We start from the raw sequence: 26,932 nt of genomic DNA on the forward strand, positions 1-26,932 counted from the left end.
CTGTGGTTTGCATAATCAGTTATTGATTGCGTCCTTTTGGTACAGATTTCTCTATGGTAACGTTTGCATATTCGATTACACAGTTTACACTAATACATTGCATTTGGTTTGTGATACGACATGTTGTTGTAAATAAGGTGGCGGACACGATGGACTGCCGTTCTGTTGATCACGTGTCTCATCTCCAAGTTTTCCTTTGATCATGTTCGATCAATCATGGCGCCTGTGCTGTAAAATTCTTTAGATGCGTCTTCCCTTTTCTCCATCAATGTTTGTAGGATTCTTTCCGAAGCACTGGTATTGGGTAGCATGAGGTTTGTTTGTAGGTCTTCCTTGAGGAAGGATTCCCTCACCGAAAGGTACTCAAGTCTGGAACGTACTGTATTGTTTCGGACGATCCTACTGCTCTCTTCATGTAGGTCGCCTTTACTCTTTCCACTACCATTGAGTTTTCACCGTGAGATGTGGTCTCCTGTTTTCTTTGCAGCACGTCGCTAGTGGGGTGAATTTGGCTCTGCATAGTGTCACTGGTCCCTCTAGACTTAGGGATCTCAAGTGTTCTGTTCCTTATTGCTAGCATAGCTTTTTCTGTTACGTGCTTTGTGAAACATTTTGCGCTTGTTTCTATCGTGATATTTAGGTAATTGCAATCAAGTACGCTTTTCAGTTTTCTCTCCCGTATGAAGATCTCAGCTGATGCAAGTGCTCTTCTTCCACTTCTGAGTACCATAATGTCTGATTTTGCCCCGTTATCTCGAATTTCTGTTAGGTGCACCAATGTTTCACATCGATTATTATTTCTTGTAGCTTTGAAACCGATTTATAGGGGTATCAAGCATCGTCTTTTTAATGACCAACAACTCTGCTAAACTTCTCTTCCTATCAACGTCCTTTGAGCCTATTACGATATCGTCTGCATAAGTGTATGGGGCTATACCCTCCGTTTGGGGTATTCTTAAAGTTCCTTGCACTGCAAGGATAAATAAAAGAGGGCTCATTACGTCTCCGCGAAGTACTCCGTTTGTTTGGAGTATGTCCTCCGATAGGGTGACGTTATCTGAGGTCCTTATTACCTTCTATTGCATTCTTGTCCTTATGTCGTTTTCACTTATTTGTTAGGCTTTCCTATAGTTTTTTTCCTAGCTTTTTATTTATAAAGTCAACGGATTTTGTGAATATAAATGTTATATACAACTTGTCTCTGTTTTCAAGGGGTTCTTGTACTCTCCTTAGCAGCAGTTCTTGTGCGGTCACAGTTGGTTTTCCTTCCTGAATCCCATTTGGGTTTCGGGGAGGCGTTCGTCGATTGTTGGATTTATTTTTTTCGTTATTATTTTTGAGAATACTTCGTAAGGTAAGATTTCTGGTGCTATGCTTCTGTATCTGATAGGTTCTTTAGATCTCATTTCCCTTCATATGGCACTTCCATATTACTCATCGCTGTGATGGGATGGAGGCTGTTCTATACACTTATTGTAGAGTTTTGTCCAGATTGACGTTAGTATTTGGGCAATGTCTTTTCAGTATTCGTTATACAGTCTGTCCGGGCCTGCAGCTGTTCTGTTGGTGGTGGTCTTAACGGCATCTTTGACCTCTTCCGTCGCCAGCGGGACCCATTCAGTACTTGTTTGTGGCAGTGACTCCTGTTATCGCTCTGGTCTGCCTTTTAGTCCTTCCTTGTTAATTATGTTGGCGAAGTGAGTCTACAATACTTTCATATCGATGTGTTTCGGCTCTCTTTCTGGGGCGTAGTGAAATATACAGGTTTCTTGTGGCATCTTCGACTAGTTTATTTTCCTTCTTTTTCGAGAGTGTTCCCTTGTTTTAGAGTTTTCTTATAGATATATTGTTTCTCGGCCTAAGTCTTGACGAATTTAGGGTTTTCTGCGCCCCGTTTTACTTGGTGTTGGCTGTCTAGTACATCTTTTCTTAGCCTGTAACCCTCTCTGTCGAACAATTTTTTCACTCTTCTTTTGTGCCTGGGATTGGCGGTTTGTCTTAGGAGTTCTCCTATCGCTTCTGTCGCTTCCTCTAGGCTCGAATTGTCCATTAAAATTTCAACTTATTATATCATCTGATTTTGCTTTCACTTTCCGGGTGTCAGTTGTTCACAAAAGTGCTTGTTGCTCTTTTTCTCGTGCTTTTCGCCATTCTCCTTAAATATTTATCTTCAGAGGAAATTGTTCCAGAATTGGTGTGTGGTCTGCACTTCAGCGTGGTTTTCTATTGCCCCTGGCTTTGTCTCCTTACGAATGCAATGTCTAGTGCGATATTGAATATAAGATTTATTTCTTGCTTTTATATGAATCATTGACGCTCAGGCATATGGCTATCAGTATATTAAATCATTAATGCAATCAAGCGGCAGTATGCAGAACCCCCCCCCCCCCCCCCCCCCCCCCCCGTGGCAATAGACAAACTGTATTTTGCTCACCTTGCCAGAATATTATTATTCATTAATAGACTACATTCAACGTTAATCCTCATAAATCTCTAAAGATTATACACCGCTACCATGAAACCGCACTTTCCATTATGTTGCTGTCATCTCACCGGCAATCATTTTTCTGATGAAAAGATTCTTTGATGGTATCAGCCAAAGAACTGAAGTGGGATTCAGTGGTGAACAGAATATTTCACGGTTCACTTATCCACTGTGTCTCCACAGTAAATGTTCCTAACATGGCGATTTCAGAAAACTGGCCGGCCGAAGTGGCCGAGCGCTTCTAGGCGCTACAGTCTGGAACCGCGCGACCGCTACGGTCGCAGGTTCGAATCCTGCCTCGCACATGGATGTGTGTGATGTCCTTAGGTTAGTTAGGTTTAAGTAGTTATAAGTTCTAGGGGACTGATGACCTCAGAAGTTAAGTCCCATAGTGCTCAGAGCCATTTGAACCATGTTTCAGAAAACTGCGCAGATCCTGCTTCTGGATGACCCAACGGGAATTAGAATCATTGTCCTTCCGGTCCAGAATCTTAACACACCGCCTCCTCAATCGCCACTCCCCACGTTTTGAAATCTTCACCAAAGCAATAAAATGACGTATATTAGCATTTTAGACTACAGTGGGAGTATCGTCTATATCTAAAACTTGTGTCAAGGTATTGGTAGGAATCGTTGGGTACGTGATCAATATGGTTACTCCATAGCACTAAATTTAATCAAATTCTTCAAAAGAATATACTGACCTCGGAGTGAAACTACAAAGACGGTCAGAAAACTGTTGTTCCAATGGATTAGTTTCTACTATATTTGAGTAACCTAGAGGTTCGAAGCAAGAGTATTCCTCCACAATACGTATAGCAAATAGTCCAATTTGGGGGGATTTCATAATTATTTATTACATCCGTTTTTCAGTGCTCGTCTTAGCATTTTCCTCGTTTTTTCAATTTATTAAACTAAAATATTCGTGTATGAGCGGTTTCTCCCGCTCTTAAACATACGAACGTATGCAGTAAGTTAACTATATGATTAACACTGATTACCGTACTGTTTACTTCATAAGTCAGAGAACACATTCTGTGATGTACACAGAATGTAAAACATGCAAGACTGCCGGTTTATTTCTGTTATAACATCAGAACGTCGCGCAATTAACGTGCCTTGTTTCCACAGCGCCTCAGAAAAATATATTAAAATATAAAATTCTTTTCTATTATTGGTACAATATCAGGACATTTTGTGTCCTGGTATCTCCATTAAACGGCAGTGCTGCAGTAATGGTAATTAAAATGGATGGCAGAGGCAACTCATAGCAGAAACTATTAAGCGAATTTCCAGATAGATGTGCTGGCAAAACACACTGGACGAAAACTCCTGGCATTGTTTACGTACGCTGAATATCAATTCATTTAACTAAATTATAGCTCAAGTGTGTTTCTCTGAGGCACTTAATTGTTTGCTTCGTGTCTCATGAACATCACAAACCAGAGCTACGATTTATTTATCAACGTAGCGCTGTGAATAGTAGAACCGAAAAATTAATCCAATGCCTATGCTGCATAAGAGCGATGGTCCTTGTCAAAGACTGTACTTTTAATTGGAAATATTCCTAAAAATCTAAATGTAGCTGCAAGATGGGTCGACTCGATGTTGCAATTTTCAGCGACAGTCATGTTATCTCGATCAGTGTTAGAAACATTACGATAATTACATGTGTTCCCAAGAAGATATTAAAATACACCAATTCAAAAGTTGCAGATAACGCAATAGAAATTTTCAATTATGTTAATCATATTTTTGAGTGACACAGCTACATTATTGTAGTGACTGAAACGGTGGTGTGAGGATTACCGGTGAACACCCTGTAAGTGAATTTCAGTCTACAATGACGTTAATTTTCGTAGTGACAGGAGCTGTCTCAAAGAGACAGTATGTTACACAGATGGTACCAGCATTAAATGGAATCAAGCTGAAGTGAGAAATATATTGCGTGGAAGGAAAAAAGAAGGCAGAGCTAATGGAGCAGACCGCTTACGCTTTTCACAGTGTACTGTACAGTTATACTAAATATTTAAAAAAATTATGATCCGAAAGTACATTCACTGTAGATAAACACATACGAATAATGAGGTGCCTTAACAGACTGCGTGGTCGCGGGAAGACATTCTAAAATCCGTGCTATGGCCAAAATTATACACAATGCCACAAATCAAATTGCTACATGTGTGTTATCACGTCCAGCAACTACAAATGTCGTTATAAAATGCGTAACTGCCAAATGTAAATCATTAGTTTTCACAGCAGGGTTCCTGTCACGGAAAGAAACAAGAACAAGTAATAAAAAAGAAGAAATTGAGTGAAAGAAATGAAAATTAGTATTGAGTGTACGGTAAAAAAGGCGTATAACACAACTTTCTGCAGAATCGATCACAGAAAGAGTCGTACACACACACACAAACACACATCCACACTTAAAAGCTAAGGAACATTCTGTATCTACTATATCCATATAGTCACAAGAAGTCCGTTGCTGGGTACAAGTCTCCTTTTGACTTCTCCATGCTTTACGGCAGACATCATCTTACACGCTGCTCTGACATGGTGTCTACTACCCTCTTCCAGCCACCATTAGATAGTAATTTTGGTTTATAAATTTTTTACATCCATCAAAGAACTTCCATCAACACTCATCGGCCATCTTCATCCTGTTTGTTTTCATTTCGGTTTTCCTGGACCATTTTTTCATGTTTTTCTACTACCTGGTAATTCCCAATAGACATCTTACGACATCTCTTCTGTGAAAGCTGTACCCCAGTGGATGCTTATATCACCCTGGCCTTACACATGAGGCCTGATCAAATGTTCAAAGCCGGCCGGAATGGCCGTGCGGTTCTAGGCGCTACAGTCTGGAGACGAGCGACCGCGACGGTCGTAGGTTCGAATCCTGTCTCGGGCATGGATGTGAATGATGTCCTTAGGATAGTTAGGTTTAATTAGTTCTAAGTTCTAGGCGACTGATGACCTCAGAAGTTAAGTCCCACAGTGCGCAGAGCCATTTGAACCTAATGTTCAAATGTTAATTACTTCCTAAAGGACCAAACTGTTGAGGTCATTGGTCTCTAGACTTACAGGCTACTAAAATTAACTCACGCTAAGAACAACACACACATCCATGCCCGGGGAAGGACTCGAAGCACCGGCGGGAAGGGCCACGCAGTCCGTGACATGGCGCCTCAAACCCCGTGGACAATCCGCGCTGCATGAGGGTTATAGTTGCAGATGTACAGTATCAGATACACCTCACGGAATTTCTAGATCTCACTTCGTGGCTTCTACAGATGATAGCCCCCACCCCCACTGCAGAAGACAACAGCCAGGGCTTCATTTATGAAATGGTGCTACAATCGCAGTGATTGTAGGAAGGTAAAATCTGCTTTTCAGTAAATAGCTCTTCAGTTTGAGTTAAAGGATGCCATGTTATCTTCAGAGATATGTTAAGTCTTGCCACAGCTCTGTTACGATACCGAATGGTTATAAAATCGGTCAGATCTGTCACGTAAATCGGCGCCAAATAAATCGAATTAAGTATAACAACGCTTTATCGTAAACCTACCCAACATTCAACTATTCTATGAGCACTACAGCTCACGCTACTTAATCTCTCAATGAAAATAGTTAACAGATTTGGCGCAATTCTAAAAATTGACTATTCTCGCAAGACCATACTAAGCAACAGTCGCCAACGAACTCACTCAGTACTGACAATGGACGTGCTGCCTCTAACATTTCGTGTAATCGTGGGTGAGATTTCTCTCAGTCAACAGAAAAAGAACACAGCCTCTCCTGTTAAGCTATGACGCCTAAACTAGCCAACATGACGCCTCAAAATTGCAACAGGCACTCCAAGAGTAGGACTTGCTGCGTATTCGACTACATTAGAGTTTAATTAATACTAATTTGCCGTACGTGTTAAAAATTCTCAATTCCACGTTGAGCAACTAAGTGTATGGATTGATCTTGATATAAAAGTCTTTCTTGTAGTGTCAAGTCAATAATAGTAATACATATCGATTGTAAGAATTCCATTACAGAGACAGTGATACCTCTGATTTTTTTATTGTCAGTATTTCACTTTTTCGTTCGTTTCATTTCCTCTCCATTACCACATTAACAACAATATCTCATAACTCTTTTCTGTGATTTCGTTATGAATTTGTACTATTTCGTTTTTCAATGTCATTTTAATTCATTTTAGTAACCATAGTGTACTTCATCACTTCTGTCAAAATTTTCGTATCGCATTTTCTGTAGTTTTTGAAGCCTGTATGCATTGGAGGTGAAAAACACAATGTCATAAGGAAAACAAAGCTTCAGCATGATAATTGGAGCTCTCAAAAACTGTGAGCCACAAAGAAAGTGATAGTTCACGCACTCTTTTACACTTGCCGGTTGAGACAAGCGCTATATGTGGCTCTAAGTCGAGCCTGTTCCTGTCCTCAGTTGTAATGCTAAGTACCTTCTTTGGGTTAACGTATGATGTTAGTAAACATCTTGCACATTACAGAAAGCAGACTGATAGGTCTATTGCTTTTCTACGTCTTGTCTATCTCCTTCTTTTCTGCACTAGAGCTGCTTCAATTGTTTAACCGCGTAGAGGGGAAGCGGGCGCGTGCTCTGTCATACTCGCGGTTCCATGTTGTTGTTGTGGTCTTCAGTCCTGAGACTGGTTTGATGCAGCTCTCCATGCTACTCTATCCTGTGGAAGCTTTTTCATCTCCCAGTACCTACTGCAACCTACATCCTTCTGAATCTGCTTAGTGTATTCATCTCTTGGTCTCCCTCTACGATTTTTACCCTCCACGCTGCCCTCCAATACTAAATTGGTGATCCCTTGAAGCCTCAGAACATGTCCTACCAACCGATCCCTTCTTCTGGTCAAGTTGTGCCACAAACTTCTCTTCTCCCCAATCCTGTTCAATACTTCCTCCTTAGTTATGTGATCTACCCATCTAATCTTCAGCAATCTTCTGTAGCACCACATTTCGAAAGCTTCTATTCTCTTTTTGTCCAAACTATTTATCGTCCATGTTTCACTTCCACACATGGCTACACTCCATACGAATACTTTCAGAAATGACTTCCTGACACTTAAATCAATACTGGATGTCAACAAATTTCTCTTCTTCAGAAACGCTATCCTTGCCATTGCCAGCCTGCATTTTATATCCTCTCCACTTCGACCATCATCAGTTATTTTGCTCCCCAAATAGCAAAACTCCTTTACTACTTTAAGTGCCTCATTTCCTAATCTAATTCCCTCAGCATCACCCGTCTTAATTAGACTACATTCCATTATCCTTGTTTTGCTTTTGTTGATGTTCATCTTATATCCTCCTTTCAAGACACTGTCCATTCCATTCAACTGCTCTTCCAAGTCCTTTGCTGTCTCTGACAGAATTACAATGTCATCGGCGAATCTCAAAGTTTTTATTTCTTCTCCATGAATTTTAATACCTACTCCGAATTTTTCTTTTGTTTCCTTTACTGCTTGCTCAATATACAGATTGAACAACATCGGGGAGAGGCTACAACCCTGTCTTACTCCCTTCCCAACCACTGATTCCCTTTCATGTCCCTCGACTCTTATAACTGCCATCTGGTTTCTGTATAAATTGTAAATAGCCTTTCGCTCCCTGTATTTTACCACTGCCACCTTTAGAATTTGAAAGAGAGTATTCCAGTCAACATTGTCAAAATCTTTCTCTAAGTCTACAAATGCCTTTCCTTAATCTTTCTTCTAAGATAAGTCGTAAGGTCAGTATTGCCTCACGTGTTCCAGTGTTTCTACGGAATCCAAACTGATCTTCCCCGAGGTTGGCTTCTACTAGTTTTTCCATTCGTCTGTAAAGAATTCGTGTTAGTATTTTGCAGCTGTGACTTACTAAACTGATAGTTCGGTAATTTTCACATCTGTCAACACCTGCTTTCTTTGGGATTGTAATTATTATATTCTTCTTGAAGTTTGAGGGTATTTCTCCTGTTTCATACATCTTGCTCACCAGATGGTAGAGTTTTGTCAGGACTGGCTCTCCCAAGGCCGTCAGTAGTTCCAATGGAATGTTGTCTACTCCGGGGGCCTTGTTTCGACTCAGGTGTATATAGGAAAATCGATCACTATGTCACTATTTGTTTTGGACCCATTGGAATTCGACAGTTTTTAATCCATGACATACCGTCTTTTTGCGGTGTTTTGTACTTCACAGACAACGAATGTTGGGAAAAAGATCCCGAGCTCCTCCGCTCTAATGTTTCAATCATAGGATGTCACCTGAAGATGTGACTTTAAGGCCACGAAACCAGCAGTGGTAGAGTAATAGAGAACCAAAATACAACTTCAGTGATTATTAATAGCCAAGTGCAATACTCATGGCTATAGTTGCCCCACCTATAAGAATGACCAAAGTATTTATAGAAAGACTGTGTTACACCCGTCGTCCAGGTTGCTTCTGATGCTTCACTTAAGATCATCATGTCGTCTTCAAAAGCTACCACTTTCAAAACCTCTTCTTTGTCTTGCAGCTTTCATAACGCTGGGTAGAGTAAAAGACCTCAGAAAACAGGACCAGAAGTGATCAAAGGTCTAAGCGATGTCCACCATTTTGACTATGATATACGTATATACGTACATCGCCTCATCTATAGCCTTTTGTTGACTTTTCGCTTCTCGAAAAATACTGTTTCGAGTTCATTCCATGAAGAACTCTTTCCTCCCAAGATCTACCACACAACAGCTACTCACGAACTTGAGAGACCAAATCGAGCTGTAGGGTTTAGTAGGTGGGGGATCCTTCTCCTCACCTCTTTCCTACATAATCACACTTGCTTTCTTCCACGTGCATAGCATTTTCCCCGCGAAACACGCTTTTAGAAATGGCGTCAGTACTATGGGGTTGCCGAATGCAGGGACGCCGTCACGGCTGGCTGATTTAATACTTTTGGTATTCAGGATGTTCTTTCTCAGCTCCTCTTTCGAAAATAGAGAAACTATCCTGTCCTCATAGGCTGCTTCCCTACTTTATTATCTGGCCGACGAATCTAACGGCGTATCCAGAGGATCAAAATGCAAGTTATTAGCCACGAAACGGTTCCAGCTCTCTGTACTTCTCTGCCGCAGGACCTGTGAATATAAATGGTCTTTTTCGTCTCTGAACTTTACACACACACAGAAGAGAGATAACAGTGCGTAGTATTAATTACGTTATATTTCTTCCAAACTTTGCTTTTTTATGTGCTTGGGCAAGGCATCTTTGTCCGTTATGTTAATTATGACCGCACCAAGCCAAGATACTCAGCAATCTTACAAATAACTAGTGACACAAAATAAAATATACATAGATTAGTAATAATTATATTCCGAGATAGAAACACAGTTTAAAAGTACACTTACATCATGTGACTACGAGTACCGGTGATTGCAACTCGTGAATAAAATATGGAAATAATACAATGTTAATGGCGGTGCGCCGCACACGTCCGATCTGTACAGGACCTATCAAACAAAAAGTAACCTATACTTTCGTCATCTGACGATCGTAATTGATCCTCTGTTTTCCAGCGGCTGCAGGCAATGCTTGCTTAGGCGTGGATTTCATCTTTGGTTTATTAATGCATCTTTATTTTTCAACTTATAACTGCGACTTTTTCCTAAATAACCGCTCAGCGTGCAAATGTGCCTTTAAAGGCCGTCTTTAAATTGCTGCCCAGTCCGCGAAGTCTCACTTCAGCAGTACGGTATTTCTGGTAGAATCTTCTTGCCGTCCTTACCTCTCAGTCTCGAGAGACACTCTTTTGATGGTACTTGTAAAATCCAGTCTTTTTATCTTATGACTGATATTCACTGTTCATGGCAGCAACGAGTTCTTGAGCTCCTGTGTCTACGTTGTCATCTACTTCCATTGGGATCGGACAGTGGAATATACTCCTGAGATGATCGCAATCGGCTTTTCTTATGTTGTAACGCGTCTTTAAAGTGTATTACTGAGTTCATTTTCGCAGGGGTCAACTATGAAGATTATGACGTTGTCGTCACTCGTGGTGAGGAGTCTTTCAGCTTTCCAGGTTCTGATCTTTCTGACCGCGTCTTCGTTAACTACTGAGACGTCTGTTGTGTGCGTCATCTGGCATTATGTCAAGAACATGTAGGGCGTAATTAGATGAAGGCACTGATCGAACAGAATATCGTCGTTTTGGTGAGCCGACAGTTTCTTCGTGTACTTATGATTTCCCACTTCGTTTCACATGGGTGTCCTCCATTCCGTAACGCATTCGTTCGTTTAATGAATTAATAATTGTGTGTAACTAATATCGTTCCTGCTTCAATGTGGAACACTATTCCCGTAAGTAGTGACCCCGATTAAGTTCATGGCCGACAACAAACACATCACACGTGCAGATTCTCCGTCTCATCAGGACATTCGTTGTGTACGTCGTTGGAAGTGGCTACCACTTTACAGCGATGACGAAAATTGGACAAGTTGCAGGCGCATCATGTGAAGCAAGCTGCCAGGTGAATTCGTTGCCCCTCCAGACATGCCACAACAACCTGATATATGGTACTGGCTTCTGTAACATTTGTTCGACACCTATGATACCACTGATGACAACCTCCTTTAGACTCTCGGACATTTTTGCTATTGTTTCCTACCGTGCATAGCACTCCATCGGAACTCAAATACACACACCTTAAGGACAACGTGGTTGACTGAGCGGGTAAGCCAGCAGATCGAATCCAACAAGTTTTGACAAATTGCTTACTGTTCTCTGGGGTCGTCTTCGACCTTCGGTGTCCGAGTCGGGGGTGTCCGAGGCAACGTAGAAACTTGTGTGGTTCACGCAGCTGTGTTTTGCAGTCGAAAGTGCTGTGGTTCCAAGTAGCACCGCCGATTTAGGTTCACTGTTACTCAAGACTGACCAAACTAATAATATGTTGTTACATGACAAATTATGAGGTTCCCACAAGCTGGAAATGGCGTTGAGAGTGTAGTTACGGTGGACGCCGCTAGATGGAAGCAGGCTCAACTATCGGAAAATGATAACTTACCACAGCGCGACTATAGCGCTCTCCAGCTGCAATTCCGGCCAGTTCCAGCGAGACCCAGCAGCCCCCAACCTCCCAAAAGACTCAGCGATCGCCATGACGTCAGCTAGCACTTAAACAGTGTTCGTATCATCTCCATATTAGACGGCTGGCTAGAAATGACACTCAATGCAGCCGCCCAAATTCAGGATATGAACGAGTATAGATACGTTCGCCGCTCTAGTGCAAAGCGTCTTTGCTCACCGGTCACAGCAATAAAAGTATTTTCCATTTCCCAGGGCTGGGCATCAGTTAAGGATAATCAACAATAAGAAAGCGTACTCCTCAATAATTCCGGAAATGTGGCTCTTTCTGCCTCGTGAACTCGACAACCTGTCGTTGACTCTTTTATCATTCCACACTGCTTATGTGTACAGGGTACCTGCCGTTCACGAATTTTTTAAATGATCTTGGGATCGTGTGTCACTGTTCTACCGTTTAAAATTCAAGAATGGGTTTTACGATGAATCTGCAGTCGACGTTTCTCAATTCCAGTGGCACAGAATCGATTCTTGCAAGGGACTTTCCACACTATTTTCATGTTTATGTGTCCTTACGGAAGGCTCAGCTGTGTATGAACGGTAAGAGGGTTTACAGATGCAAAAGCTGTTCGCACATTCCTCACAAACCGGAAAACACAGACGATTTGAATGAGGGAGCACCCGATTAGTGGCCTTCATATTTGACCTGCAAGCACAGAGGCACACTGAGTTCTTGGGGAAATTAGTGGCCATGAAGGAAAGTAAGACACGGGCAGTTATAGACAATATGCTGCCTGATCGAATTGATGAATGCTCCACTGGCCTAACCAGAGCTCAGGATGAATAACGTATGTTACAGTACGACATCAGTGCCCAGACGACCTTGGACAACACGAATCAACTGTATGAACTTCTCCCAGATGCGCTACATAACTAGCCACCACATTCCTAATTACCCAGGACCACTGGCCGCTTTCAAACCCGGAAATTTATCTCCTGAAATATATGCCACAGCAAGAGGGAATGAGAAGATCCGTTGGTCGCAAGAAACATTCGCCATTCCGAAAGGCCGTGGGCGTTTACCCTCCTCTTAGTGAGGATAAGAAACTGTTCCTGACGTCTCTGAAAGGACTGCCAAACTTTCATTGTGCACACTCCTGATTATTAACTTACTGCATACCTCCAAGACTTCATGGCTGGACTAGGAGATGCTCAGTTTCTTCACTTTCCTAGAAGCTTATCACAATATTGCAGTGGCATCGGCAGATATACTGAAGATCGCAGTTATCGTATCATACAACCTTTTCCAATGCGTCAGAGTACCGTTTGGTTTTAAGAAAGCAAAACAGACACGACGGCGTTTCATTGACGAAGTGCTTCTCAATCTGCGCTCCTGTTTGCAGTTTTTTTCAAACTCTTCTGCAGAACATGACAAACATCTGCAGAATATTTTTGTTAGATTTATACATTGCGGTTACTGGTCAACAATGATAGTGCTCATGCTAAAAGAGGTGAACTTTTTGGGACAGTAGATTACTCCTTCAGGCAACTTGACTCTGCAGAATACTGGCGACATGATCCAATCTGTGTTTCTACCTGATAACTTCCAGCATTTACGCTGGCCTTAAGCCATGGCGAATTTCTACAGACGCCATCTCCCCTACGTTGCTATCTCATAGGCACTCCTCACAGCTGTGCTGTCTTTTGTCTATCGTAGCTGATGCTAGACAGACCGCGATAGTGACGACTCTACAACAGCAAATAAGAGGTACATGACAGCCGCTCGGATACTTTTCCTTAAAATTGTCGGAGACATTTGCCAGCCTGCAAAATCTTAAACATATCCGATTGAACATGGACGCACACCACTTGGCAGCAAACCACATAAGCATCACAAACCGGTTTTCATTGCTTTCAACACCCCACGCGTCTCAATCTTGCCAAGACAGTTCCCCCATTTGGAACCTGTCGCTCAGCTTACCCTGGTATTGGTCATTTACGGGATGCTATACTAAAGCTAATTATTTGTCCAGAACAAACGCGGCTACCGCGGCCATTGACTTCAAGTATTGGTCAATTAGGTGGTGCAGCAAATGTTGTAGCTAATTATTTCTCCAGAAAAACGTGGTCTTAGCGATTAGTGACTTCAGGCAACTGGTGGTGCAAGAGGCTGACGTGGATTTGCTGGAGTTAACCAAGAACGAAAATAGAAGGTTTTGTCTACAGATACTGCGACTGGACAACTACCTCGTGTGGTGGACACCTCTTACAGCCAAGCGCACACTTTCGTTCCTCTGTGATTTAACAGAGACACTGATGACACGAACTTTCCAGTTCTGGAACCAACTGCATTATATAAATGACTGAGATTTGTATGGCTACACATGAAGCGTGATCGCAGATAGCCAGTGAAGACTTGTTTGGCTTGCTAATCGCCTGATTTGGGACGCAATGTAGAAAAACCAGTTGGTTCCTTCAAGGAGCATGCACAACTACACTCCTGGAAATTGAAATAAGAACACCGTGAATTCATTGTCCCAGGAAGGGGAAACTTTATTGACACATTCCTGGGCTCAGATACATCACATGATCACACTGACAGAACCACAGGCACATAGACACAGGCAACAGAGCATGCACAATGTCGGCACTAGTACAGTGTATATCCACCTTTCGCAGCAATGCAGGCTGCTATTCTCCCATGGAGACGATCGTAGAGATGCTGGATGTAGTCCTGTGGAACGGCTTGCCATGCCATTTCCACCTGGCGCCTCAGTTGGACCAGCGTTCGTGCTGGACGTGCAGACCGCGTGAGACGACGCTTCATCCAGTCCCAAACATGCTCAATGGGGGACAGATCCGGAGATCTTGCTGGCCAGGGTAGTTGACTTACACCTTCTAGAGCACGTTGGGTGGCACGGGATACATGCGGACGTGCATTGTCCTGTTGGAACAGCAAGTTACCTTGCCGGTCTAGGAATGGTAGAACGATGGGTTCGATGACGGTTTGGATGTACCGTGCACTATTCAGTGTCCCCTCGACGATCACCAGTGGTGCACGGCCAGTGTAGGAGATCGCTGCCCACACCATGATGCCGGGTGTTGGCCCTGTGTGCCTCGGTCGTATGCAGTCCTGATTGTGGCGCTCACCTGCACGGCGCCAAACACGCATACGACCATCATTGGCACCAAGGCAGAAGCGACTCTCATCGCTGAAGACGACACGTCTCCATTCGTCCCTCCATTCACGCCTGTCGCGACACCACTGGAGGCGGGCTGCACGATGTTGGGGCGTGAGCGGAAGACGGCCTAACGGTGTGCGGGACCGTAGCCCAGCTTCATGGAGACGGTTGCGAATGGTCCTCGCCGATACCCCAGGAGCAACAGTGTCCCTAATTTGCTGGGAAGTGGCGGTGCGGTCCCCTACGGCAGTGCGTAGGATCCTACGGTCTTGGCGTGCATCCGTGCGTCGCTGCGGTCCGGTCCCAGGTCGACGGGCACGTGCACCTACCGCCGACCACTGGCGACAACATCGATGTACTGTGGAGACCTCACGCCCCACGTGTTGAGCAATTCGGCGGTACGTCCACCCGGCCTCCCGCATGCCCACTATACGCCCTCGCTCAAAGTCCGTCAACTGCACGTACGGTTCACGTCCACGCTGTCACGGCATGCTACCAGTGTTAAAGACTGCGATGGAGCTCCGTATGCCACGGCAAACTGGCTGACACTGACGGCGGCGGTGCACAAATGCTGCGCAGCTAGCGCCATTCGACGGCCAACACCGCGGTTCCTGGTGTGTCCGCTGTGCCGTACGTGTGATCATTGCTTGTACAGCCCTCTCGCAGTGTCAGGAGCAAGTATGGTGGGTCTGACACACCGGTGTCAATGTGTTCTTTTTTCCATTTCCAGGAGTGTATTTTCTCACATCCATATCTACGACCCCTGTGCAAGGATTTATGTATCTTTTGTCCGTGATTGCTAGGTAAATGTTCAAGGTGGAAGCAATGCCCGTTATGAACTTTTCGGCAGAAATAGTCACTCTACCCTTTCTCACCATACAGTTCTCACGATTCGCCGTCACACCGATGTAACGATGGACCAGGTTGTCAGTTTTGAGTCCGCGTATTCGATGAGGTAGCGAACTCACGTGGTTTCGCGTAACATCATACAACCAGCCGTTACGAAGTAACGGCATGGGAGTACATTGGCACTGAACTTCAAAGTCGGCCCTTACATATCATAGTTCTCTTTAACTATTTGAATTGCAACTAGTATTGTTCGGTTTTTGGTAGCAGAATTTTTGTCCCGTCCGCTAAAAATGGGGCCATCAACCTAGAGAGCCTCCCTCCGTATTACAACAAATGAAAAACTGAATTCACGCTTTCCGTCCATCCACAGCGCCCCGCCTTGCGGACCGCACGTTTCCTTCCATAAACACCTCGGCACGTGCTCTCACGTTATGCTACGTACGGACTCTGTAAAAACTACTTTACAAATTCCTTACACGAGTACAGGCGACAGAGCGACAGGTTTTGCCTACAATCGTCGCCCGACGCCTAGGTCACATCATGGAGCAGAGTGCACTGTCGCCAGACGCGTCCGCAGAACCGACAAATACATTGGATGACGCAACTGTGGACGAGCTACGCTATTGCTAGAACAATCTTCACTTGACACTAACGCTGTTCCTCTCTGGACTGTGGTCTGAAGTAAGAAATAATAATTTGAGGACATACTGTAAAGGGAATAATAAGAGGAAAGTAATTAGTATTCGATTTACCACTAACCTCACTGTCAAAATAACCTGCAGTGAATCACAATAACATAAGATCATTGTAGCTATTTTGATGCTATATGTAGCCAATTAATAAATCACATTACTGCACTTCAGTAGCGTTATTCTCTTTCCAGTACTTTACAATAGTGAAGAATGAACAAACATACAATAATCTCAGCTCCACTGAGCAAACAGATCTTAAAAACGGCCACTGTTCCAAAACCCTATGAAATAGTTTTGCATTCCACACAGCCTCTTCGCAAAGCGGAGCAAAGCTTCTGGAATGTCCAGGTACTTGACGTTCACTCGTCGCCCTGCTAGAGCTGGAATTACTGGAGTGTTTGGTGTCACCTCCTGACTTGTCTGGAGAGGCGGTAGTACATTACCTGTGTTTGCTCCTCTTCTTCTGCAATCTGTTTGTGCACGGTAGGCGCTGGTTCTGCCTGGGCTTCTTGAACCATTTTGTCGTCTGTTGTCAAAAAACGAGAAGGTTTCACTCGTTCAGTGGATTCGGTTTGCTGTTTCCATTACATTGTATACATACGGCATGTTCGTCCTGTTGAAATACTTTGTACGGCCTGGTGTACTGTGGCTCCTAAGGGGGACCAGTCCTTACCATTATGGGCTACGACGTTTGCAAGTTCTTGAGTACCAAAATATTGTTATACCTGTGTCATGGTGCTAGAGTTAGACGTACCTTCACAAATTTGCTTTCAACTTGCTGAAATAAATGTTGTAGGTTTGCGGCTTCCGGTTCGGCCCTTCTGGAAAATGCCTGAGAGAGTAGGCATATAGCCTCTCGATAGGCCCTCTCCACTATGGAAACCTTTTGCCAACACTTCAGAAGCCTAAAAGAACCTGAATCAGTTTGGAGGTCGTCCTATTTTTTTGTGACTAATGATCAGAGCGTTTAGCGTTTTCTACCATAATTTCACCATCCAGTTTCTTAAAATATGGTAACTGGTGATACGATAATGTGGAAACGCCCACGTTTTGTACTGATCAAGGAACGAGATTGAGGCAACAACTGTCATTGATCTGTGGTGACGTGCGACGTGGCAGCCGAACCACACTATCCTTGTTCACAGATAGTTCTTGCTACCGTTTCCGTTGATGATCGGTACTGTCTCGGCCCATCGAGTATACTGTCGAAGGCAACAAGTAATAAGTACCAGAGCCATTCATAGGGGGCAAGTAGCTCAACAATATCTAAATCTACATGTGACAATCGGTCTACTGTCTCTGAGAACTCTGCCACCTGTTTACGCACATGTCTGACCACACTACAATGCTGGCATGCTGTGCACTATATCCCCTATCTACAGAAATGCTTCTTAATGCTGGGGCATATGAATACATTCGTCAGCAGTGTTACGCTTGTGACCATGCCAGCTTGTCCGAAGTAACGCACACTATCAAATACGATCTTGATCAGTTCCTCAGATATGAAAAGTCAGGAATGTTAACATACATTCCATACTAACAGGGGACAGGGGAGAACTGTTAGCTCGTTTCCCCATTGTTCTCGTAATATGGGCGCCGCTGTAGCGCGTGGAGTTCAGGGAAGTGTGATCAAACAATCCACTAAACGTATGGAGGTGGAAGTCTTCTCTGAAGAATGTGTATTGTTATGGGACATATCCGTGCATTTAAAACATTATAACTGGCCGCTATTATTGAATGTAGGAAGTGTATTAACTTACCAACTTTTCAGGTCAATATCAACAGCGGATACATGTTCAGGAAACATGACACTTGGCTGCATGAGAACATATAATTAGTGTGCTACCTGTTTCGGTTAATGACACTCATCAGGTACCTAAATCTACGTTAGGGGACGGAAATTAGAATAAATCCTCTCCGACAAGAAATACAAAACCGGTACGCGAAAAATTGACTATTGCTATTATTTTACGATACATACTTCGTAAGTAATAATACAGAAGAACACTACATTTTACACATCATCAAGCTTCCTCATGCAAACACAACAGAAAACTGGCCACATGTAGACATGACATAGCATGAGTACCGAAACCACTTGCAGTCTCGAAGACAACATGTCCAGTCGACACAAATCGTGACACTTAAGGATAATTTTAAGATAAAAAGCAACCTTAATTACACTAGCTGCAGTACAGTCTTAACTAAAATATTACATAAGTCACAAGCATCAACTATGTTCTATTTCTTCCACTCTAATACGTCAGCTTCTAGACATTCGCAACTGTGGCAGTTATTTCTGTCTGTCTGGTGAGAGATACTTTATTTTTAACTTGTTATTAGTTCTCATGAATATTTTTGAGATGTCTTAATAACGACATTTGTGTTCGGTGTCAATCAAACTGTAACTGTAGAATACGTACATTTTAAGAAACATTGCATACTACAGCATTTCTAGACATATTAACATTACAAAAAAGAATACACCAAAACCCAGAGCGATACTCGAATATTCTGACGCAAAACTGTATACTCTGTGCTAACTGCGCAGCACAGCTATTCTTTACCTAACTTGTCGGCCATCTGATTACAGTGATGCCATATTCCTCTTCCTTGACGATCATTTTCTACTACAAAAAAAGGGTGGCATGATATTTTGTGACATAATCTTTTATACTGTTAGTATACGCCAGTACAGATATTTAAACAAATTGTTTACGTATTTGCCAGCTATTGGATGACTTTATTGTTAATGTAGATTACACGAATACAACCGCACCAGTTAATCGATTCTTTTTTTGTAACGCAATAGCTTTTAAGTCAGTGTCACTCGTATTATTGCAGGCTTGGTAACATATAGCTCCAGTTCACTCTCTACACTCGCTCTACAGAAGAACAGATTTCAACGACTGATTAAGGAGATGAATTTCATACGTATCTCGACTCGACTGAAGCCTGTTATGAAAAGCTAAATTAAACTAAAAATCGATACTATCCACGCATTCGGCAATGCTATTTGTTTTCGTGTTTGAAGGTCTTTAATTTACATTAGCGGATGGTTCGTGTCAAGTACGGGTGTTCAAAAAGTCTGTCCGCAGTGCCTTATGATTGTCAGCCGCGCGTGCCTTATACCGCAGTAAATTTATCGAAATTACACTCACTGCCGTATCGTTGTGCGTTTATTATTTCGCTGAACAATATGGGATCCACAATCGGGCGTCTTGAAATTGCAATCCAGACTCCTGTTTTCACAGAATGAAGTGGTTTCTCACGAAAACAATGGATTTTCGGTACTACACATACGAAAATTTTGCGACTTCATGTACCCGGATAAATGAAACCGCGCCTCATCAGTGAAAAACGTTTAATTAGGAATATCCCTTCCATTCTCTTGATCGAAATTTTTGAACCATTGACAGTAATTCAGTTTCTTACCATGATCTGTATATTTCAGTTCTTGCACGACGGACAATTTTTATGGGAAAAGTTCTAAATTTTTCCTTACAGCTGTATAGGCCGCTCCAACGCTAACATCGATATCGTGGTCGAGTTTTCTGACTTACTTGTTCGGACTCATGGCCATTTTATCGGAAATATCGAGTAGTTTATCCTCAGACAAAACCCTAGGACGACCACTTCTCGGTGCATCTGTCACTGAACCCGTACTTCGAAATTTCTTAATCAGATATTGCACAGTATCAAATGGCTCTGAGCACTATGCGATTTACTTCTGAGGTCATCAGTACCCTAGAACTTTGAACTACTTAAACCTAAGTAACCTAAGGACGTCACACACAACCATGACCGAGGCAGGATTCGAACCTGCGACCGTTGCGGTGGCGCTGTTCCAGACTGTAGCGCCTAGAACCACTCGGCCACTCCGGCCGGCTACACAGTATCGCGATGTGGGAGGGTTGTCTCCAGAAAAAGTGAATTAAATGTTTGACGGACTGAAACTGTGTACTTACCGCCAGCTTTGAGCACTTGTTCGACTAAAAACATACGTTCTTCAATGGTTAGCACTTTGACACTGACAAAAACGAAACAAAGGAACTACACTTATGCGTTTACGTCGACAGGTAACGACACACACCAACGATACTACTGACGCTGGCTGAGATAAACGGAACAGTGGGATGTTGGGAGAGTCGACTTGAAGGGAAGTAACCCAGGCAGGCGAACAATCATATGACACTGCGGAGAGCCTTTTTGAACACCCCGTGTTTGAACTTGACACTTGATTCCGTGACAGAATGTGAATAATTCGTGGTAAGTGGCGCTCTGTTGGCGCCTCTTACAAATCGCTGTCTAGTAACTCCGCGGAAACACAATCAAGAAAGTTTGTTAATTAACCGCCGGTTGAACGGCAGTGGCGCCGCGGCGTGCGCCGGCTACCCCGTCCGGGCGGGGCTGGCAGACCGAGCGAGGGCGATAAATCAGCCGAGGCGGCTCCAGCGCCGTGAGCGCCCGCCCACCGCTGTGAGCTTTGGCTCCGCTCTGTATCCACTTGTCACCCACTGGCACACTCCACTCACCTGCATGGGAGTTGAAAACTTTGTACGCATCAAGCACGTCTTTCGCTTGCCTATTGAATTATTCCATTACTTGCTGAAATATTTAATGTATGTTAGAAAAACAACTGAGGACCCCTATATTCCACATTTAGGTTAACATCGCCAACAGTAACTTTTAATAGCAATGAAATTGTAATAACAAATGAAATTACTTTTTAAGCAAAAGATTGGAGCGGAGTTTTTCCTCGTAAATCATAAACATTAGCAACTCATTTATTTATCAGATTATTAAGTTTACTAGTTCAGTTATTTTCTGTGACAGACCATATGTCACACTTGCCATTGTGTGTGCATGTCTTAAGAAAAGAAAGAGACAAAAAGGGGAAAAAAATAAAATTGTGGATCCTTATGTGTCGATCAGTTTTGGGAAAGGCAAACGTGCCAGACAAGAAGTTGTACCGTGGCACTTCATAACGGATGTAACACATACAATAAATACACCCTCACAGAGTATATTGACGAAGAGTAAGCGCTCGAGTATCCAAAATGGGCAATGTTTTCGAAATTCTCAGAAAAATTTGTGTGAGGAATACTGAAGGACACGTAACATATAATCTGTCTAAGAACTGAGATTGAACCGTGAACCGTACAGCGATGGCGAGGCATGACAGAATCTCTGACCAGAGAGTTATTTATCGTTGCTAGTCTGCGCTTGACCGCGCGAGAGTACAGTTGCAGTCCAGTTGTGAGAGAGTTCAGTTGCGAATAGCAGTCAGTGCTAGTAGAGCGCGCGAGATAGTCGGAGTTGTGTGTGAGGATTCGATGGGCGTCGACATGGGTGTCTGGTCAAGGTTCAGGACGAGGTATATTTATTAAACAAGGTAATGAAGCAGCACTGCGCACATCTGATAATGTAATGAATCTTAACTGTAACTAATTTGTTCAAGAATCGCCCCAATAATAATTTTTTTTTAAAACCAAGCATTTTAACAAGACAAACATTTTATTGAGGGAAAATTTCCCATGCATTTCCTTAAAGAAAGATTTTACTTAAGTTCAAAGAATGTTTGCGATGCATTTCCTCCAAGCTATGGCGAAAAATAAGAGCAGATGCAATTTTACTGAGGTAAGAACAGGTCCGAAGATCGACATTTCAGTCTATTTGCGTTTTCATTGTCACTGAGATTTCATATTTATTGAATTGACTTTCATTTTTGTGGGGAGCTTACACATGGCTCAGATTGCTGGTCCTCATTTAATTGTCATTGTCAATAAATTATTTTATTTGCTGGGAGGTTACACTAGGTTCTATTCTCGTTAACATTTAAATTTTGTCTTTCAAATTTCTCTGGGGAGGTTACACTTAGCACAAAGACTATTCACGTTTAAAATATTCTCCTTTTTCATTTTTGCGGGGAGGTTACACTTAGCAACCCTGCCAGGATCGTATTTCGTTGAGAATCTTCTGAGAAGTAGTCAGATATTTGCTCTTATTTATTTAATATAATTAGCATTTGGCGCAACGCTTTTACTAATTTTGTGACTTTCTTTCCTCAGAGCATCGGCAATTCGTTGCTCTGTTGTATTTATGTTTGTTGCTTTTTGCATTGTGCTTATTTCATTTGTGAATAATTGTGAGTACTGTAAAAATGCCACGAAAGACTATGAATAGTGTATCGCGAGGTATAATGAATGAAATGACAGAATTAAATAACTTCACCGATAGTACTTGGGACTTGAAACATAATGATGACAATCCACCGTTTACTGACAATCATCCTAGTGATGAACAGACGAATACAATTGTGTCGTCTGTTGACTTAACGACAATTGATGATGCGGGGCGCTCTATTGTAATGAGCGCTGCCCAGCTTAACACACCCGGTTTGGAAAATTTAAGTAACGTACAGACAAATTTTTCTAATGAAAATGGACAGTGTACTGAAAGTAAGACGGATACATTTAATTCCGAAATAGCGACGCACAGTGCACATTCGATAAGCAGAACTTTTTGTGAGTCACAGATTGACCAAATGGTCACACAAAATGTGACAATTGCAGGTACATCCGTACTTGAGAATAGAAATGCTAATTTTGGCTTGGATCAAACGACGGCATTATTGCTACAAATTCTTGAAACAAACAAACAAAGTAGTGAATATAACAAACAATTTAATGAAAATTTCAAACAACTTAGTGAACAGGTCAAACAACAGAGCGTAAAACAAGAAAAGCGTAATGAAAAATTAGACAATAATTCCAGACACTTAAATGAACTATTAGACAACAATTCCAAACAGTTAAATGAAAAATTAGACAACAATTCCAGACAGCTTAGTGAACAGATTAGAGCTGTTGCCGCACAATGTCATGATACTAAGGAACAGTTACGCGAGGAAATTGAAGCTTCTTCAAGAAAAAGTAGCGAAGAAATTAGATCTGTTGCTCAAGAATTAAGGGAAATACAAACAGCTACAACAGAAACACTTAGAAACGAAATTAGCGGAGTCGCTAAACAATGCTCTGAAAAGGCTACACAATTACGCGACGAGTTTAAAGCAATGACAGCAGAACTTTCGCGCACAATGGATGAAAAGATTGACGCGTAATTCGACCAACAGAACACTCAAATTGACGAACGTTTTAATCACCACATACAAAACAGTGATACGCGTTTCCGCAAATTTATTCAGGATCAAAATAAAGTAAAACGACAACTAATGGAAACAATCACTGCACAGAGACAGGAAGACAAACGTAAATTGTTCGCGAAAGCAAAGACATACGTAGACAACAATATTGCTACAGTGTCCGACAAAATTAATACTATCGAACAGTTGAACACCGAATTACGTGATGAAATTTCTGATCTTACGTCAAAAACAGATACACACACAGTAGATGTTCAGACAGTGACAGACAGATTTGAACAATTAGAACTAACACATGATTGCGATGTCACCAAAGGTGACGTTAAAAAATTGAACGAAACCACACGTAAATTACTAAACCAGATTAATGCCTCTGATACTAAAACCGATGATCAGGTAAAAACACTGACTGAAAAATGTGATGAGTTGGCCAGTCGTATTGACGATATTGAAAGTAATAATGACAGCAAATCAGACGATACTTCAGCGGTTTCATTTAACCAAACACCTGAATTTCAAAATTTACAGTAGACAATTAATGAGATAGATTCGTCTAATAACACGTTGTGTAGAAAATTGTCAAGTTTACAGCAACAGGTAACAGAGATAAAAAATATCACAGCAGTCGCCACTTTGCGAACATTTGTCAGACTCACGCAGCGCGTAAAATATGGGTAATCTACAGAGAGTACGGGAGTTAGATTCCGAACAGACACAGACAAATAGATTCTCTTACAACCATGATCCTGTTCCATCACACAGAGACGATAATTTTGATTACAAACATTTTCTATCAGTGAGAAAATCTAAGGAATTTAATAATCACAGAGCACAGATACACGATTTGAACTGTATAAGACAATTTGTTTTTGTACTTTCACCGCTATTACCTGTAATGCAGGAACTGGAATTAGCGTGGATACAACAATTTGGTTTTGGATTTTTATCGCCATTGCCTGCAACGCAAAAACTAAAATGTAATTGCAGCGCGTAATTGACCTCCGGGGATTCATTACGCTTTAATGAATATGTGCCGTAGCGTGCATAGGGCCCCGAGCTGTGGTAGTGCTGTTTCATCTTTAGTTTTCTGCAGTGCTGCCTTCTCTTCTACTATCCTTTATAACTATCAAAATAGCGCTTTAACTATTGCTCCTTTTAGAATTAAGAAAAATGACTAAAGAAAACCCGATAAGACAAATTTACACCGAAAGTGACAATTTTCATTAGGCACTCCAGAACTACCAGCGTAATTTTAATAACAGATAAAATTGTAATCATCAGTATGAGTAAAATTTTCAGCAGTCGCAACCACATTTTTGGTAACAATAGATGTTTTTTTCTGCAACAGCATGAAAGTCAGCCGCTTAGCATACGTAACCAACAATGCAGTCTACAAGGTCAACCAAACTTTAATGTTTCGCCGCGTGCACGTATAATCTCAGCTACAACAAATAGTAACGCACGGCAGCAAGGAAATTACTACGTATAGAAACACACTATTTCAATTCCTATCGCAATGCGCCGTATGGAAATGACTATCACTACAGACGTAAAAATAAGGAGCACAATTTTCAGCGTACATTTAATAACAGTCGATCTTATCAGCAGCAAGAACATTAGCAATAACAAATAATCATAAATGAACCAGACACTAGGTGTCATCTACAGCGTAACACGTCAGTAAGAAATAACAAAGCAGTTCAAATAGTGGATATGCCACAGCATCCTCCCGTAAAATAAATAACAGCACGTACGATAGAATTTGACCAGGTTGCACATTCCAGTAACGTAAGCAATGATTTTGACACGCAGAATCTTGTTCACGAAAATGTTATTAATTTTGACGCTATCCGACATACGTTTGCATGAAAGACAGAATTACGATGTACGTAGACGACATTCTTATCGCAGAAGCTAACAGGACTGAACACAATCTGATTTTAGAACGACTATTGCAAATTTTTCATGCACAAGGACTCGCAGTTAATCTCAGTGAATCGCACTTTGGCAAAACTTCCATAAAGTTTCTTGGACACGTAATTTCAGCAGAAGGCATTGCGCCTGATCCGGAAAAACTTCAAGCTTTACGTGACATTACTGTTCTTACAACGAAGAAGCAATTACGCAGCTTTTTGGGCTTAATTAACTTTTTTCGTAAATTTATTCATCACTCTGCTTTAGACACACCTAGATTATGCCAATTAACAGATAAAAACACTATTTGGTCATGGGATAAGCAAGCACATTCTGAATTTATGAACCTGAAACAGGCTTTGTTGAATGCACCACTTTTATCGCACTCAGATCTTACCAGAAATTTTTCTAATGCCACCGACAGTTTTAACACCGCTTTAGGCGTACATATTTTTTAGGAAATTGAAGAAGATGGCTCTACAGTAATTAAAAACATCGCATTTGCAAGCCGCATCTTGTCGCCTGCTGAACGAAATTGTTCCGTTGCAGAACTGGAAACATTACGTGTTGTATGGGCTTTTACGAGATTTCGGCACTATCTTTATGGCAGACATACCACCGTTCACACAGATCACAGAGCGATACAATTTTTACTTTCGGCTAAATTCACTCACGACAGATTAAGCAGATGGAAACTTTATTTACAGGAATTTAATTTTACGATTGTTCACATTCCCGGCACCCAAAATGTTATAGCAGACGCACTATCGCGTTCTCTCAGCAACAATCAGCATGACATCGCAACCAACTTCTGCAAAGCAAATTTCAGTGTCATGTACATTCAGCAAGTTGCATTTGAAAATTTTATTTCATCGTCATTACAGTACATAGCAAAAGAGCAAAATAAAGACAACTTGTGGAAAGAAATTAACCACCTCTGGCAAAATAAGAATAATGTTACGATTAGAAAGCATTACACTGTACGCAATGACATTCTATTTCGCCGCTCTCATCCTGACAGCAACAATTGGTTATTATGCATTCCTGACGAACTGGTTAACAAATTAATCTGGTACACTCATTTAAGTTATGCACATTACGGAGCCAGAAAATGTTTTCTTATGCTGAGACAGAACTGTTATTCTGCCAACATGGAGAAACGTATACGACGAGTCTTAGCGTCATGTAACATTTGCCAGAAAGCTAAGTCAGACACGACTTCACATATTGCTCCATTATATCCCATTGTACCTGTTAAATTAAGACATATGGCCGCAGTAGACATTCTTGGTCCATTTGCGAGAACTAACAGAGGTTTTTGCTACATCTTTGTCGCTGTTGAACTCACTTCAAAATTTGTTACTTTCACTCCGTTACGCAAAGCTACTGCTAAAACCGTTTCGAGAGCATTTGTAAAACATTTTCTATTTCATGTAGGGCATGTGTCGAAAGTAATTTCTGACAATGGATCACAATTTCGTTCTGCTATATGGACACGCATGTTACGAGCTAGAAACATTTCTCCGATCTATATATCCAAGTACCATGCTTCTTCGAACCCTTGTGAACG

The sequence above is a fragment of the Schistocerca americana genome, chromosome 5, assembly GCF_021461395.2.
Source record: "Schistocerca americana isolate TAMUIC-IGC-003095 chromosome 5, iqSchAmer2.1, whole genome shotgun sequence".
In the NCBI taxonomy this organism is placed as follows: domain Eukaryota; kingdom Metazoa; phylum Arthropoda; class Insecta; order Orthoptera; family Acrididae; genus Schistocerca; species Schistocerca americana.